The sequence below is a fragment of the Lithobates pipiens genome, unplaced genomic scaffold (genome assembly GCF_037356315.1).
Source record: "Lithobates pipiens isolate NorthernLeopardFrog02 unplaced genomic scaffold, aLitPip1_a1.2 Scaffold_8, whole genome shotgun sequence".
In the NCBI taxonomy this organism is placed as follows: domain Eukaryota; kingdom Metazoa; phylum Chordata; class Amphibia; order Anura; family Ranidae; genus Lithobates; species Lithobates pipiens.
This window is the reverse complement of record NW_027507903.1, coordinates 687755727-687771888: the sequence shown is the minus strand read 5'-3', so window position 1 is coordinate 687771888 and position 16162 is coordinate 687755727. Positions and strand designations below refer to the sequence as shown.

General features: G+C 45.9%; 1 protein-coding gene across 4 annotated transcripts in view; it reads left to right on the top strand.

Moving 5' to 3' along the window:
- The first annotated feature begins 201 nt into the window (after positions 1 to 201).
- The window catches only part of LOC143963515 (NACHT, LRR and PYD domains-containing protein 3-like), a 182835-nt gene continuing 166874 nt past the window's right edge, over positions 202 to 16162 (top strand). Inside the window, exon 1 of one of the 4 annotated variants that reach the window (XM_077473171.1) lies at positions 202 to 289. The gene's annotated coding sequence lies outside the window, so the exon portion shown is untranslated. Of the gene's footprint in view, positions 290 to 3625; positions 3649 to 16162 lie in introns of those variants that run through there. The other 3 variants (XM_077473170.1, XM_077473167.1, XM_077473168.1) reach the window with 3 other exon arrangements.

The following is a 16162-nucleotide window of genomic DNA, read 5'->3' as shown; positions in this document are numbered from 1 at the left end:
AAAGACAACACAATGGTATGAATGAGGTTTATTGAAATACACAAACTTTTTTTTGTATATGGATTTGTACTGCATTAAAAAAAACAAAAAAACATTTGGTTGGATCTGATTGTTGTAAACAAGTCGTGATAGGAGATGAGAGGGCGAGGTTATTCCTCCGCTTTGTACACATCCCTCTCGGAGAGCTCAGGAAACACAGGATTTCCTGATATGGGGGATGGGAGAGTATATACAAGAGACTGTATAAGGAAGTGAAACATTGCGAGATCCGTCTGAGCGTGTCACAGAGGTAAGAATTTCTTGTATCTCCTACACCACAATAGAAATATGTATTCCAGAAAGTTTATCAATCAGCAGATAAAGATACTCCAAACACCTGGTGTTGGTGCTCCAATCATCCCGGCACCATGGTTGTTATGGTGTCAGGATGATTGAACCACATTATTTCCTTCTTTTTTTTAAACATTTAACCCCTTGCCGACCAACGCATGTAAATTCACATCGGCAGAATGGTGCGGCTGGGCAAATGAGTGTACAGGTACATCCCTTTGAATTTGACGCTGTGTGGTCATGTAAGTGCCACGGGGATACCTGCGATCATCTCACGGAGCTGAAGAATGGGGAGATGCCGATGTAAACAAGCTTCCCCCCCACTCTGCCTAGTGACCGTGTCACTGATCGCTGTTCCCTGTGATCGGGAGCTATGATCTGTGCAGTGTCGTTCATAGCCCATCCCCCCTAACAGTTAGAATCACTCCCCCGGACACACTTAACCCCTCCCTAGCCCCTAATGGTTAACCCCTTCACTGCCAGTGTAATTGTAACAGTAATCAATACAATTTTATAGCACCAATCAATGTATAAATGACAATGGTCCCAAAAATGTGTCAAAAGTGTCCGATGTGTCCGCCATAATGTCGCAGTCACAATAAATATCGCAGATTGCCGCCATTACTAGTAAAAAAAAATATTAATAAAAATGCCATAAAACTATCCCCTATTTCAGGGTTTCACTGCCTTAGTAATTACCACAGCCCTTTTATCTGAGGGAAATCCTGAAAACATGACCTGTTGGGGCGCCTTGAGGACTGGAGTTGAGAAACACTGCCCTATTTTGTAGACGCTAACTTTTGCGCAAACCAATCAATAATCGCTTATTGTGATTTTTTTGTTACCAAAAATATGTAGAAGAATACGTATCGGCCTAAACTGAGGTATATTTAGGCCGCGTACACACGGGTGGACTGTCTGTCCAACTTAGTCCGCTGAAACACATTTCAGTGGACAGTCCGCTCGTGTGTGGGCTTGAGCAGACTTTTTCAGCGGATAGTCTGGCGGACTAAGTCTTTCGGAATGTTGGAAAGACTGTCCGCTGGACTCGCATTTCGGCGGACAATCCGCCCGTGTGTGTGTCAGTCCACCCTACTTTTGAAATGAGCGGACTTTTCCCGCCCGGAGAAAAGTCCGCTCGTTTCGAGCAGGTATTCAGGTAGGCGGGGCCCGCGACGGAGACGTCGCTGGCCCCGCCGCCTGGTATAAACTTAAAGGGGAGCCCCAACGCCGAAAAAAATCGGCGTGGGGGTTCCCCCAAAGTCCACAACAGACCCTTGTCCGAGCACGCTACCCGGCCGGCCAGGAAAGGGGAGCGAGCGAGCGCCCCCCCCTCCTGAGCCGTACCAGGCCGCGTGCCCTCAACATGGGGGGTGCCTTGGGGAAGGGGGGGCCCCCCACCCCAAAGCACCTTGTCCCCATGTTGATGAGGACAAGGGCTTCTTCCCGACAACCCTGGCCGTTGGTTGTCGGGGTCTGCGGGCGGGGGGCTTATCGGAATCCAGGAGCCCCCTTTAATAATTTGGGGGTCTTCTCGCCGGACTCCTCCGCTATCTTCTTGTAGCTCTTTTGCTAGCGGAGGAGTCGGGCTTTCTTCCTCGCCGCCGGCCTCTTCTCCCGACTTTGGGGGTCTTGTCCCCCTCTTCGGTTCTTCTGCCTGGCCACCGCGCCTTCTTATAGCTCTTTTGCAGGCGGTGGCCCGGTCTTCTGTCGCCGCCGTCGCCGCCGCCTTCCGTTCTTCTTCATCTTCTTTCTCTTCTTCTTCTCCAGGAGATGTTGCCTCGACGATCTCTCCGCCCACAATGCCAGGGCCGTGCTCCGCTGCCACTTATATAGGGACAATGGGACGGTGTCACATGGCTTTGTCACATGGGTTGGTCACATGGGTTGATGTCACATGGGGACTATGACATCGTAAGGGGGCGGGGTCACCATGTGACCAACCCATGTGACATAAAGCCATGTGACACCGCCCCATTGTCCCTATATAAGTGGCCGCCCAGCGCGGCCCTGGCATTGTGGCCGGAGAGATCGTCGAGGCAACATCTCCTGGAGAAGAAGAAGAGGAAGAAGAAGAAGAAGAAGAATGGAAGGCGGCGGCGACGGCGACGACAGAAGACCGGGCCACCGCCTGCAAAAGAGCTATAAGAAGGCGCGGTGGCCCGGCAGAAGAACCGAAGAGGGGGATAAGACCCCCGAAGTCGGGAGAAGAGGCCGGCGGCGAGGAAGAAAGCCGGACTCCTCCGCTAGCAAAAGAGCTACAAGAAGATAGCGGAGGAGTCCGGCGAGAAGACCCCCGAAGACGGAAGACTCCCGGAGCTGTGCAATAAAATATTTTATCTCGTGTGTTGTTTTTTTTTTTTTGGTACTTTTATTTTACAGGTGAATGGGTAGGGGTACATTGTACCCCATACTCATTCACATAGGGTGGGGGGCCGGTATCCGGGGGCCCCCCTATTAAAGGGGGCTCCCGGATTCCGATAAGCCCCCCGCCCGCAGACCCCGACAACCAACGGCCAGGGTTGTCGGGAAGAGGCCCTTGTCCTCATCAACATGGGGACAAGGTGCTTTGGGGTGGGGGGGCCGCGCGGCCCCCCCCTTCCCCAAGGCACCCCCCATGTTGAGGGCACGCGGCCTGGTACGGCTCAGGAGGGGGGGGGGGGGCGCTCGCTTGCCCCCCTTTCCTGGCCGGCCGGGTAGCGTGCTCGGACAAGGGTCTGTTGTGGACTTTGGGGGGACCCCCGCGCCGATTTTTTTCGGCGTTGGGGTTCCCCTTTAAGTCCATTCCAGGCGGCGGGTCAGCGACGTCTCCTTCGCGCTCGAAATGAGCGGACTTTCCTCCGCGTGTGTGGGCGAGTCCGTTCATTTCAAAAGTAGGGCGGATAGTATGGCGAACTTAGTCTGCCGTATTAGTCCGCTCAAAAAGTGCCGTGTGTGGGCAAGTACGTTCATTCGAAAGTAGGACGGACTGTCTGTCGGATTGTCTGACGGACTTAGTTGGCCAGACAGTCTGCCACGTGTGTACACGGCCTTATTATAACAAAAAGTAAAAAAATAATGTGTTTTTTTCAAAATTGTCGCTCTATTTTTGTTTATAGTGCAAAAAAAAACGCAGAGGTGATCAAATACCACCAAAAGAAATCTCTATTTGTGGGGGAAAAAGGATGTCAGTTTTGTTTGGGAGCCACGTCGCACGACCGCGCAATTGTCAGTTGAAGCGACACAGTGCCGAATCGCAAAAAGCGCTCTGGTAATTGGCCAGCAACAAGGTCCGGGGCTGAAGTCGTTAAATTATATTTAACTTCAACATTAGTACAGGTAGGTTCCCAGTCATGCACAGTAATCATGTGCGGATATTAATTGTATATCGGGGGAACGTGGCTCAGAGAGTTTTGGCTTCGTTAACATTCATCTCAGATACAGAGGAAAAGCAGCAGAAGATCTATAAAAGTTCTAGGAGAAGCTCCGCTCTCAGGATATAACAAGGTTTGCTGCCCTCTAATAGACCCCCATAAGGGGCTATGACAAATTGGAAAAAATTAAAGGGGGTACACGGCGCTACCCTAGAGAAGAGAGGGGGATCTCAATCCCTCAGCGTTGAGACCAGGGCTCAATTCCTGTGGGAACTCACGGGAACGGAGTTCCTGTACTTTTTCCACAACAGGAACTCAGTTCCCATTAGCAGCCGTGTCCTGCAAGACTTTGAAGTATGCGAGGTGTGTGGGAGGTGCTACACCAGCAGCCGCCGACACAGCTCGCAATAGTAAGTGCCGCACATCTGACCATTCAGGCATTGCCAGTAGGGGGCCCCATGACAGCTTCCTCTTCGATCTACCTGTCAATCACAGCTAGCTGATGGGTAGATCAGGTCCCTGCTGCTAAGAGATTGTATTTAGTCAGACCTCTCATGATGCGCTCCTCCCCGCCGGCCCCTCCTGATTTTCTGTCTCCTCCCCCCCCCCAGTCTCCTGCATACTTACTCTGTGTGTCCTGCTGAATCCCCCCTCCTCCTCTATCTCCAGTGCCATATGATGAGAGAATCCAGAGCAGGAGCACAGCTATTCTGCTCACAGGACATGCAGGGAGAGAGGTGAGCTGAGGGAGGAACATCAGTTTGGGGTGGTAAGCTGAGCACAATACCTGGCAAAGTTTAATGCCAGGAGGGAAGTTTATGTGGAAATATGTGAAGGGTTGGAATAGCAGCGAGTGTGTGTTGGAGCCCCTGCAGAGTTTGCAGCCCCCCCAAGCTAACATACATCTCCTAAGCAGGAACACATCACTATCTCCCCAAGCATTCTGTCCAGATAATGTGCACTTCATTTATCACCTTTCCATTTAACCCTGTGTTATCCAAACTCTGTTCAATGAAAAGTGTAAACTCACCACATAAACACTCTATATACAAAATAACATCCCCAATAAAGATCAGAACATGATGTTCACATTTACATGGAAGCACAATGGAATGAATGCTGATTATTCAGAGAATTACAGCATTTATGTTTATTGTGAATTGTTTTTTTTTTATGTACTAACAGTTAAGCTTCATACACAATACGAAGATTGGGTGAAAAATACCACCTTTGAAGCGTTTGTGCATATGAGCGTATCATTTTTTATTTTTTTTGGTGGGGGGAGGGGATCTTGGGTGGGAGTTCCCACACTTTTTTTCCCAGGACTTGACCCCTGGTTGAGACCATAGTGCACTACCCAACAATCTAGTGCTCTCGTATGTGATCATCTTATAAGTATATATACCACCAAACTCTGACATATATCAATGTGCAAATGGAACGCAATCCAGAAACCTCTCTTCACATATCAATACAGTTAATTATTACTTAATAACCGGCATGAAGAGCTAAACTCCACCTGTGAAATAAAGGAGGACACCAAAAATATCAAAAAAACAAGTTGTGTAAATAAATGAAAAAGTGAGCAGTGAACGATGTAAACACAATGCTGGTATTCCGGTGTAAACAGACCTATAAATAATAGTCCATCAATAAACTGATATACATTTTACCATAAATCATCCCATAGAAATAATTTGCTATCTTGCTGTGAGTTCCAAAGTCACCAAGTGCTTGACAAATCAGGTGACTCTTGTGCCCCCCTTAACCACTTAAGGACCACCGCATGCCATTGTACGTCATCACAATGGCATGTACAGGCACAAGCACGTACATATACGTGCTTGCCTTCCAGCGGGTGGGGGGTCCGATCGGACCCCCTCCCGCTGGATGCGGCATTCCGTTTCGCTGCAGGAGCGATCCGGGATGAGGGGATGGCCTTGGTTTCTGGCCATCGCCTCTCGATCGCTCCTGGCGAATGAGAAGCTTCCTCCCGCTGTGTATAGTAAACACAGGCAGGGAGGAAGTGATGTCATTCTCCTCAGGGCGATCTTATTGACCGGACTACGAGGAGAAGTGAAAGTAAGTGTGCACCAACACTACACTAACACATAGGCACACATAGGTACACAAACCCCCCGATCACCTCCCCCCAATTGCCCCCCCGATTCCCCCCCAGTTACAGTGTCACTGATTGCAGTGATCATTTATTTACTGATCACTGCATTCAGTGTCAGTTGTAAAAGTAAAAACTGTCAGGGCAGTTAGTGTTAGGTCCAGGGTAGCCCCCTACCACCCCCCAATAAAGGTTTAACCCCCTGATTGCCCCTAGAGTTAACCCTTTCACCCCCTTTTGCCAGTGTCACTAAGCGGTCATTTTTCTGATCGCTGCATTAGTGTCACTGGTGGGCCTAAGTAGCTAGTTATTTTTTTAGGTTCACCGACAGGTTTTTATAGCGCTAGGTACCCCGATATACTACCCAATAATGGTTTTAACCCCCTGATTGCCCCTAGTTAACCCTTTCACCCCCTTTTGCCAGTGTCACTAAGCGATCATTTTTCTGATCGCTGCATTAGTGTCGCTAGGTAGCTAGTTATTTTTTTGGGTTCACCGCCAGGTTTTTATATCGCTAGGTACCCCCATATACTACCCAATAATGGTTTTAACCCCATGATTGCCCCTAGTTAACCCTTTCACCAGCGATAACCGTATAAGTGTTACGGGTGACTTTGGTTAGTTTGCTTTTTATAGCATCAGGGCACCCACCATTTATTACCCAATAAAGGTTTAACCCCCTGATCACCCAGCAGGTGATATCAATTAGGTTTTAGGGTCAGGGTCTGCGTCGCCCCAGGCAGCGCTAGGTTAGTGCCAGTACTGCTAACACCCACGCGCAAAGCATACACCTCCCGTAGTGGTATAGAATCTGAACAGATCAATATCTGATCTGATCAGATCTATACTAGCGTCCCCAGCAGTTTAGGTTCCAAAAAAACACATTGTTAGCGGGATCAGCCCAGATACCTGCTGGCACCTGTGTTTTGCCCCTCCGCCCAGCCCTCCCAAGTGCAGTATCGATCGATCACTGTCACTTACAAAACACTAAACACATAACCGCAGCGATCGCAGAGTCAGGCCTGATCCCTGCCATCGCTAACAGTTTTTTTTGTAGAGTTTTATATTTAAATCCGGATGGCAGTGCTTGGTTTTCGGGGTCCCGTACGTGGCTAGGCTCCCAAAAAGTCCCCCACATGTGGTATCCCCATACTCAGGAGAAGCAGCAGAATTTATTTTGGGGTGTAATTTGACTTATGCCCATAGCATGTGTGAGCAATATATCATTTAGTGACAACTTTGTGCAAAAAAAAAAAAATTGTAATATTCCTGCAACTTGTGGCAAAATATAAAATATTTCATGGACTCAACATGCCTCTCAGTAAATAGCTTGGGGTGTCTACTTTCCAAAATGGGGTCATTTGGGGGGGTTTGTGCTATTTTGGCATTTTATGGCCTTCGAAACTGTGATAGGTAGTGAGGAGTCAAATCAAAAATTTGCACCCTTAGAAATCCTGAAGGCAGTGATTGGATTTCGGGGTGCCGTACGCGGCTAGACTCCCAAAAAGTCCCACATATGTTGTATCCCCGTACTCAGGAGAAGCAGCAGAATATATTTTGGGGTGCAATTCCACATATAACTATGGCATGTGTGAGCAATATATCATTTAGTGACAACTTTTTGTAAACTTTTTTTTTTTTGTGTCATTATTCAATCGCTTGGGACAAGAAAAAATATTCAATGGACTCAACATGCCCCTCTGCAATTTCCTTGGGGTGTCTACTTTCCAAAATGGGGTCATTTGGGGGGGTTTGTACTGCCCTGCCATTTTAGCACCTCAAGAAATGAGATGGGCAGTTGTAAATTAAAAGCTGTGTAAATTCCAGAAAATGTATCTTAGTTTGTAGACGCTATAACTTTTGCGCAAACCAATAAATATACGCTTATTGACTTTTTTTTTTTACTAAAGACATGTGGCTGAATTCATTTTGCCCTAAATGTATAACTAAAATTGAGTTTATTCGATTTTTCTTATAACAAAAAGTAGAAAATATATTTTTTTTCTCAAAATTTTCGGTCTTTTTCCATTTATATTGCAAAAAATAAAAATCGCAGAGGCAATCAAATACCATCAAAAGAAAGCTCTATTTGTGGGAAGAAAATGACGCAAATTTTGTTTAGGTACAACATTGCATGACCGCGCAATTCCAGTTAAATCGGTGCAGTGAGAAATTGTAAAAAGACCTCTGGTCCTTAGGCTGAAAATTGGTCTGGGGTTGAAGTGGTTAAAGAAGAAGTAAACCCTGATGGATGTTACTTCCTCTTTGTCTCCCTGCAAAGGTAAAGCATAATGGGGGGGCGTGGCCTAACCGGGGACAGAGATGGACGCCTGAGCCCTTTCCTCCGGCAAACAGGGAGCTAAAACGCATCTTTCTGGGCCAATCCGTCGCCATCCGACCATGGGGAAGGGGGATCGGAACACTCCTGGATCCAAGGAGACTGTAGATGCAGGTCAGTCTCCTCATACCAGCATACCGGCGATGTTTCGCCCGGCGCACGTGGAAGGCCTCAAAGCCGCGGCCTCGCCTAAGCAATCCTCCCCGCTCGGCACCTCCGGAGGTGCGACGGGCGGCGCGAACGGTCCGATGGGCCTGAACACAGACAGTTTCCCTCCACTAACCCAGGCTGTATCCCCCCAAGCTGCCCCAGCCACACAGGCCCTAAGCCTTGCAGATCTTCAGGCTGTAGCTCTAGATATTAAAGCTACACTGTCAGCAGCCATTACAGATCTGAAATCTGACATCCAGCACATGGCAGCAAGAATTGGAGCAGCTGAACAAACCACAGCTCGTCATTCTGATGCCCTGAGGCAAATACAAAGATCCTCTGACAACCACCTTTGTCACCTTATAGAGATGCAACGCCACATTGAAGACCTCGACAATAGAGGAAGGCGTCACAACATCAGAATCCGTGGGGTCCCCGAGACAGCAGACCAAACCCCTGTAATGCAAACGGCAACGTCCATTTTTAATGACCTGCTGGAGAGACCCCCTGACTCCCCAATTGACTTTGAAAGAATTCACCGTGCTCTCAGACCGAGAGGAAGAGACACTGACCCACCAAGAGACATTGTCTGTTGCTTGGTAAATTTCCCGCTAAAGGAAGCTATCCTTAAAAAAGCCAGAGAAAAAAACAGGGTGCTTTTCAACGGTCACGAAATCAAATTGTACCAAGACCTCTCTAACATTACCCTACAGCAACGCAGGGCCCTTCGCCCACTGCTGGACCAACTTCGGACCAGAGGCATTCCCTATAGATGGAAGTTTCCATTCTGCTTGTCCGCAACATGGAGAGGTCACACAGCGCTTCTACGCACTCCTGACGACTTGCATTCATTCTGTGAATCGCTCAACCTCCCTGTGACAGAGGTACCGGACTGGTACAACTCCTTCCAGATTCACAATACATGGATCGATGTAACAAATAACTCGACTCCCAGAGCGCAGAGAAACAGAGACCGCAGACGAAGGTCCCCATCAGCGCCGCACCATGGAAGGGGAGCAGATCATGCATCTCCCCGCCTAGAAGACGAGACCGAATTGACAGGCCAGATCTCATGGATACCTAAATCGCAGCCCATCGTATCTTGCACGCTGAAACTACCTGAAGCATTTACCTTGTAGAAGCCCCAAGACCCCCCTTTTTTTCTTTTTGTTCCTCCTCTCCGCAGTCTCTCTGATGATCCAACTGTCCCACCATCATCTTTTCCAATGATCTCACTCAGCCAGCTTACACCTTGTTTGCAGCTTGAAACTACACCCAGAAAACGCTCGTTACTCTCATCCAAGTATGGGTAAAACAAGTTTGCCCCTAAAGGTATGCCCCCCCAGGGGGTTCTTTAAGGCCCTTATTCAGGTTTTTCTGGTTTCCGAGCAAAATGTAGACTATATCGCTTAGATGGAACCTGGTTAGCATCTGGGCCTGCACTCACATTGTCTTACAGTTGCCCACTCACAACATGCTTATTTCTCCTGCCTTTTTTTTGCACTTCTTTTTTTTTTCTTTCTTTTTGTTTTCTGGGGTAAAGACTGAACTGAGAATGTTATAATAAAGTCTTCTTCTACAGGTGGTCTCACAATCAGATGGCGAACACTATTTTGAATACCCACCTTGCAATGGGCTATTTTATGAATACACTAGGGGGTCAGTCTAACCTTGAGTATGTTTCTTTTATCTAGGTTGCTCACTGTCTACTATGTGGATGTTACCTAGTTTTCTTTTGTTTTTTCTTTTTTTTTTCCTCATGATAACATACAAGAGCCCCAAGGCTCTAATCACCTTAGGTTTGTCTCTCTCATGTCTCTAGGGTCTGGGTTATCCCAATACCTGCCATATTTGAAGGTTTCTTTTAGTCTGGCTTGACCCCCATTCCACTAAGGTCATTGAGGTAAACTGTATTTTTTGTTCTTCCTTCTTCTCTGCCATTATATACATAAAGTTTAAGTTGTATGCTTGATTTCAACTTTTGTTTGTTACCAGTCAGAAGCTTCTGTTAGGGGTATTACCCCTTCTCTCTTTTACAACAGCTTCTGTTAACTGGGCGAGTGGAGAACCCCGCTAGTGCATATCCCCCATGGATCTGAGTAAGACCTATCCTAACTATCCTGCTCGATGTATAGACACATCCCTTCTGCTAACTGGGATCAGCACTAGTCTCCAAATCCACTGACACAATTATTTGTTGTTAATTCTGGGCTCCGAGCTCGGTGATGCCTGGCGGGATTCTCGGTTCGCCTTACTCCTTCTTTGTGCAAGGTTAAAGTTATTGTTATTATTATTATTGTTATTGCTATTAAGATTGTTGTTTAGAAGATTCCTTTACTACACACTACTACCAAGCAACATATTTACTCATGCCCTCCGAGGGTGAAAGGGTCTCATCCCCCTGACGCTTAGCCTCACAACATATACACAGGGTCTTCACTTAATTTGTTTTGTTGGTCATTATAGAGAGATATGCATTTCCACGGTCCAAGGTCGATCACTTACTCACACTTCTTCTCATTGCAACATAGGCTTGGCTGGCTCTGATCACAATACGCGATGCTGCCGCGCTACCCCCCTTTCACCTCCTTGCATCACAACCCTGTCCAGTTTTAAATTTCCATGCGCACTTGAGCTCCCTGGGCGCCGGTCCCCCTTACCTTATCTCAAACATCTTACTTTGTGTTACAACATCTGACACTTGTTTGTCCCCCCTTTTGGTCATTGAACCCACACAAGGAGTGATCTCCTATATCGCTCCTTGACCCTACCGGCATATACATATAGGTTGGCTTAGCTGGTCTAATCCTTCCTCCGGTATCTGTTCTACCTACCTGTTTTAGGTAATCCCTTCATCCCCCCCCCCCCTTTTTTTTTTTTTTTTTTTTACCCCTCCCCCCCTAATTTTATTTATTCTTTCTTCTTTTATTTTTCCATCTCTTTTTTCTTTCCCAACACCGTTGGCAGGTATATTCAGTTATGCCGTCTCAGGGATCGCATACCTCAACCCTTTCCCTCAAATTACTATCCATTAACGCCAAAGGGCTCAATATCCCTACTAAAAGAACCAAGTTCCTTTCTGAGTTTCACAAATACAGAGCCAACATAGTATGTATCCAAGAGACTCATTTCAAATCTAACAATGTTCCAAAACTCTCGGATGGACGTTTCCCCACTGTTTTCCACTCCACTAATCCTGAGGGGAAGACAAAAGGAGTATCCATCCTCATCTCGAAACACACCCCACTGCAGATACAAGATACAATGGTTGACCCGGGGGGAAGATACATCTTCCTTAAGGGAGAGGTGTCATCACGCCCGGTCACGATTGCCAACATTTACGCCCCCAATACGAAACAGGTAGCTTTTTTTCGTAAGGTCAAAGACCTTCTAACAAATTTTGCTTCCGGTATTCTAATACTGGGAGGGGACTTCAATGTTCCCCTCAACCCCATTGCTGACACTTCGAATGGCTCTTCGAGCATTCCCTTCAGGGCTCTTAAACAAATTAAATTACAGCTGCAGTTGCTAACGCTACATGACACGTGGAGAACTCTCAACCCTCAATCTAGAGATTACACTTACTTTTCCACAATCCATCAAAAATATTCCAGAATCGACTACTTCTACATCACACAATCAGACCTACCACTCCTGACGAATACAACTATTGAGCCAATGACTTTGTCTGACCACCACCCAATTACACTAACTTTGACTTTCCCGGAAAGAATCACTAAAACCAAAACTTGGAGAATGAACACCACTGTACTTAAAGACCCTATAGATATTCTCCGCTTCAGAGACATACTCACCGAATATTTTACTCGTAACGACACTAACGATACCTCCAACGTCATTCAATGGGAAGCCCACAAAAGTGTCATCAGAGGCGAATTTATTAGGAAACTGACCCAACTCAAAAAAGAAAAACAAGCTAGAATCAAATCCCTAGTAGATCACATACACAAATTAGAACTTCTACACAAAAAAACTATGGCTGTCTCCGCGTTTGAGGAGTTGACTAAAGCTAGAGACTCGCTTGCCGACGAACTGAATCTAAAGGCCAAAAGGCAATATATATTACGTCATAAAATATACTACGAACAAGGCAATAAAAGCGGCAAAGTTCTTGCAAGAGCGGTTCAGAGTAAGAAAGCAGCTTCCACCATACACCAAATAAAAGACAACAAAGGAAAGTCGTATTCCTCGAATGAGGAGATAGCCAACCAATTTGAGCAGTACTACCAATCACTTTATAATATCCCTCCCAATCCCAAGTTTCCCCCAAACTCAGAGGCTAGAACTAAACTCATTCAAGAGTATTTAGACAAACACAGCCCCCCGAAAATAGCACACAATATCGCTCTGGAACTCGAATCTCCCATTAATGGAGTAGAATTTGATAGAGCTTTAAAAGACATGAAAACTGGCAAAGCCCCGGGTCCAGATGGTCTCCCACTTCAATATTACAAAACTTTTCTCGACATTCTTAAACCCAGGTTCTTGAAAACTTTCCAATCACTCCATTCCGAATGAAACCCCCCCAAACAGGTCCTGGAAGCGCACATAGCAGTCATTCCCAAAGAAGGAAAAGACCCAACCCTCGTCACGAATTACCGCCCAATTTCTTTAATAAACGTGGATATTAAAATTTATGCCAAAATTCTCGCCAATAGAATATTACCCTTACTTCCATCACTAATCTCCCTTGACCAAGTGGGATTCATCCCGGGTAGGGAGGGCCGGGACAATACCATTAAGGCCCTGAACATAAACAATTGGCTGACTTCCAAAAAGAAACAGGGATTCTTCCTCTCTCTCGACGCCGAGAAGGCGTTCGACAGAGTGGCCTGGGACTTTATCGATGCAGTCCTTAAAAACATCGGCTTACTGCCTAAGATGAGAGCATACATCTCTGCACTTTACTCTAATCCTACAGCTCGCGTCCGCACCAACGGCCACCTGTCGAACGCCTTCACCCTTAAAAATGGGACGCGTCAAGGTTGTCCCTTGTCCCCGCTTCTATTCGTTCTCACCCTTGAACCGCTTCTTAATAAAATCAGAGCCAACCCGGACATAAAAGGCATAGAAATAAAAGACCATTCCTATAAAATCGCCGCTTTCGCAGATGACATGCTACTCTTCCTATCGCAACCCCATATTTCACTGCCTAATATAATTCAAGAACTTGAGGCGTTCCAATCAATATCCAACTTAAAAATTAACCACTCCAAATCGGTAGCACTAAACATATCCTTACCCTCCAATGATGTTGAACTATGTAAGAAAAATTTCCCATTCACGTGGTCCCCTAAACATATTACCTATCTTGGGATAGAAATACCCTCAAATCTAACTGACCTTTTCAAACTCAATTTTTTACCCTTACTTAAAGACTCACAAGAGGACCTTATAAGATGGAACTCCCTCAACATTTCGTGGTTTGGTAGGGCTTCTTTGATAAAAATGACTATTCTTCCCAGATTTCTTTACGCTATGCAAACGATCCCTATCAGATTACCTTCTTCCTTCTTTGCCGCCTTTCGCAAAGCGTGTACCACCTTTATTTGGAGGAGTAAACCTCCTAGAATCAAATACACAAGATTAACTCTCCCAAAAAATAAAGGTGGAATAGCCCTCCCGGACCTGAAAAAGTACCACCAAGCAGCTATACTCACACGTATAGTGGACTGGAATCTACACCAGCCTATCAAGGACTGGGTATCACTAGAACAAGCCCAATTCGCCTTCCCACTCAGTCATCTTCCATGGATAAACCCCAAATACCACTCAAAAGAGATTAGATCTCATCCTATTATCGGTCCCACGTTAGCAATATTCCATGACACGTATAAAAAAAGTGACCCCACCCCTTGGATCAGTTCCCTAACGCCTCTCAGAGACAACCCCGACTTTCCCCCAGGAAACAAACAAAAATCTTTTTTAGAAAACTGGCCCCACAAAAATGTACTGATTAAACATTTCTTACACAATGGGAAACTTCTTCCCCTCGAGGAAATCAATAAAGACAACGACCCGAGACTAATCTCCCACTGGACATACCTCCAAATAAGACATTTTCTCTCCACGGCAGTACTGACAACTCTGAGTTCCAAACCCCCCAAGACCATTGAAACTCTATGCTCAGGTATGCACCCTCAAAGACACAATATTTCAATTATCTACAACTCATTATTTGACAAGGGTCTAGAATTCTCTTTCCCATCCTGTCTAGCCTGGGAAAACGACCTCAACCTTTCATTCACTAATAAAAATTGGGAAACTATTTTCATGTACGCTCACAAAGGCTCACTCAATGTCGCTACTCAGGAGTGCGGGTTTAAGATTCTAACCAGATGGTATAGAACACCCAGCACCATACAGAAATTCAACCCCCAGTTCTCCAACAAGTGCTGGAGGTGCAGTGGTGAAGTGGGATCATTATTCCACATATGGTGGACTTGCACTCATATCCAACCATTTTGGAAAATGGTTCATGAAACCATTACATCTATAACCTCAGAACCGTTAGATTTCGAACCAGCCCACTTTCTACTGCACCACAACACAATCCCCTCAAAAAGATATTTGAAATCCCTAGTGATGATAATGACAAACGCTGCTAGACACTGCATCCCCTCCCATTGGAGGTCAACTTCAATCCCAACGAAAAAAGAATGGTTCAGAAGGATCACCTCTATTGAAACTATTGAAGAGCTTATCAGTATCTCACAAGAAAGAATGTTACAATTCACCTCAACCTGGTCAAAATGGCTAGCTTTTAAAGATACTCAGGAATACAAATCGTCTATTTAAATATTATCTGCTGCCGACTTTCTGTCAGAGTTCTATGTTTTTGTACTTGAGATATTCATACAGCGCAGGCCGCTGTCCACCCTTCCTCACTGCCTAATCCTCCCTCCTGCCACTACGCCTAATTATAAACTCCCCCCCCCCCTTTTTTTTTTTTTTCTCCCTTCCCCCCCCCCCTTTCCCCTTCCTCCTCAAGGATATTGTTATTTTATCTTTATATAAGCTTTGATTCTCTTTTTGCCTTATCTGACAAATACAATTCTTCATTTTTGTCTAAAACATCCTATACTGTAACTGTTCAATCCTTGTGAACTTGGCAATCTCTTATATATCTTTGCTTACATTTAAGATATTGTGTTGAAATGTAAACATCAATGTGCGATTCAATTTTGATTGTAATGTTCTGTTACTTTTCAATAAAATTTGTGTAAAAAAAAAAAAAAAAAAAGCATAATGGGCTACTATGCATCGCATAGTAGCCCATTATATGTCACTTACCTGACACAGGAGCCAGCGATGTCACCGCTGTCCCCTGTACTCCGGAGCGTCCATCTTCCTTTCGGATATCGCTGCTCTGGCCACTCAAAGCGCCGGAGCAGCGATGACGTCACTACCGCACATGTGCACGGGAGCCGCCACTAATGGCATATCGCCGTTAGCAGTGGCATGACGTAGACAGCTGTCACTGTCTTTAAGTAAATATTTCCTAAACCGTGTAGGTTTAGGAGATATTTCTTGGACCTACAGGTAAGGCTTAATCTAGGCTTACCTGTAGGTCAAAGTGGTTTGTAAGGGTTTACAACCACTTTAAGCCCTTGTACACACGGTCAGAAAATCCGATGGAAAATGTCCGTTCGGACCGTGTTGGGGGGGTTAAGTGTCATTGCTGTGAGGAATTAAGTTGTTTTGCATTTCTATTGTTCATTTAAGTCTGTCCTTGTGTGTATTGTAAAGTGCCAGACAGACTGGCTGCTAACCCTTTGTGAAAAGATGTGTATTGGGTGGGATCGTTTGAAGCCTAGCAGATGCCAGGGTGAGGTGTTGAGCCTTGGGATGTGT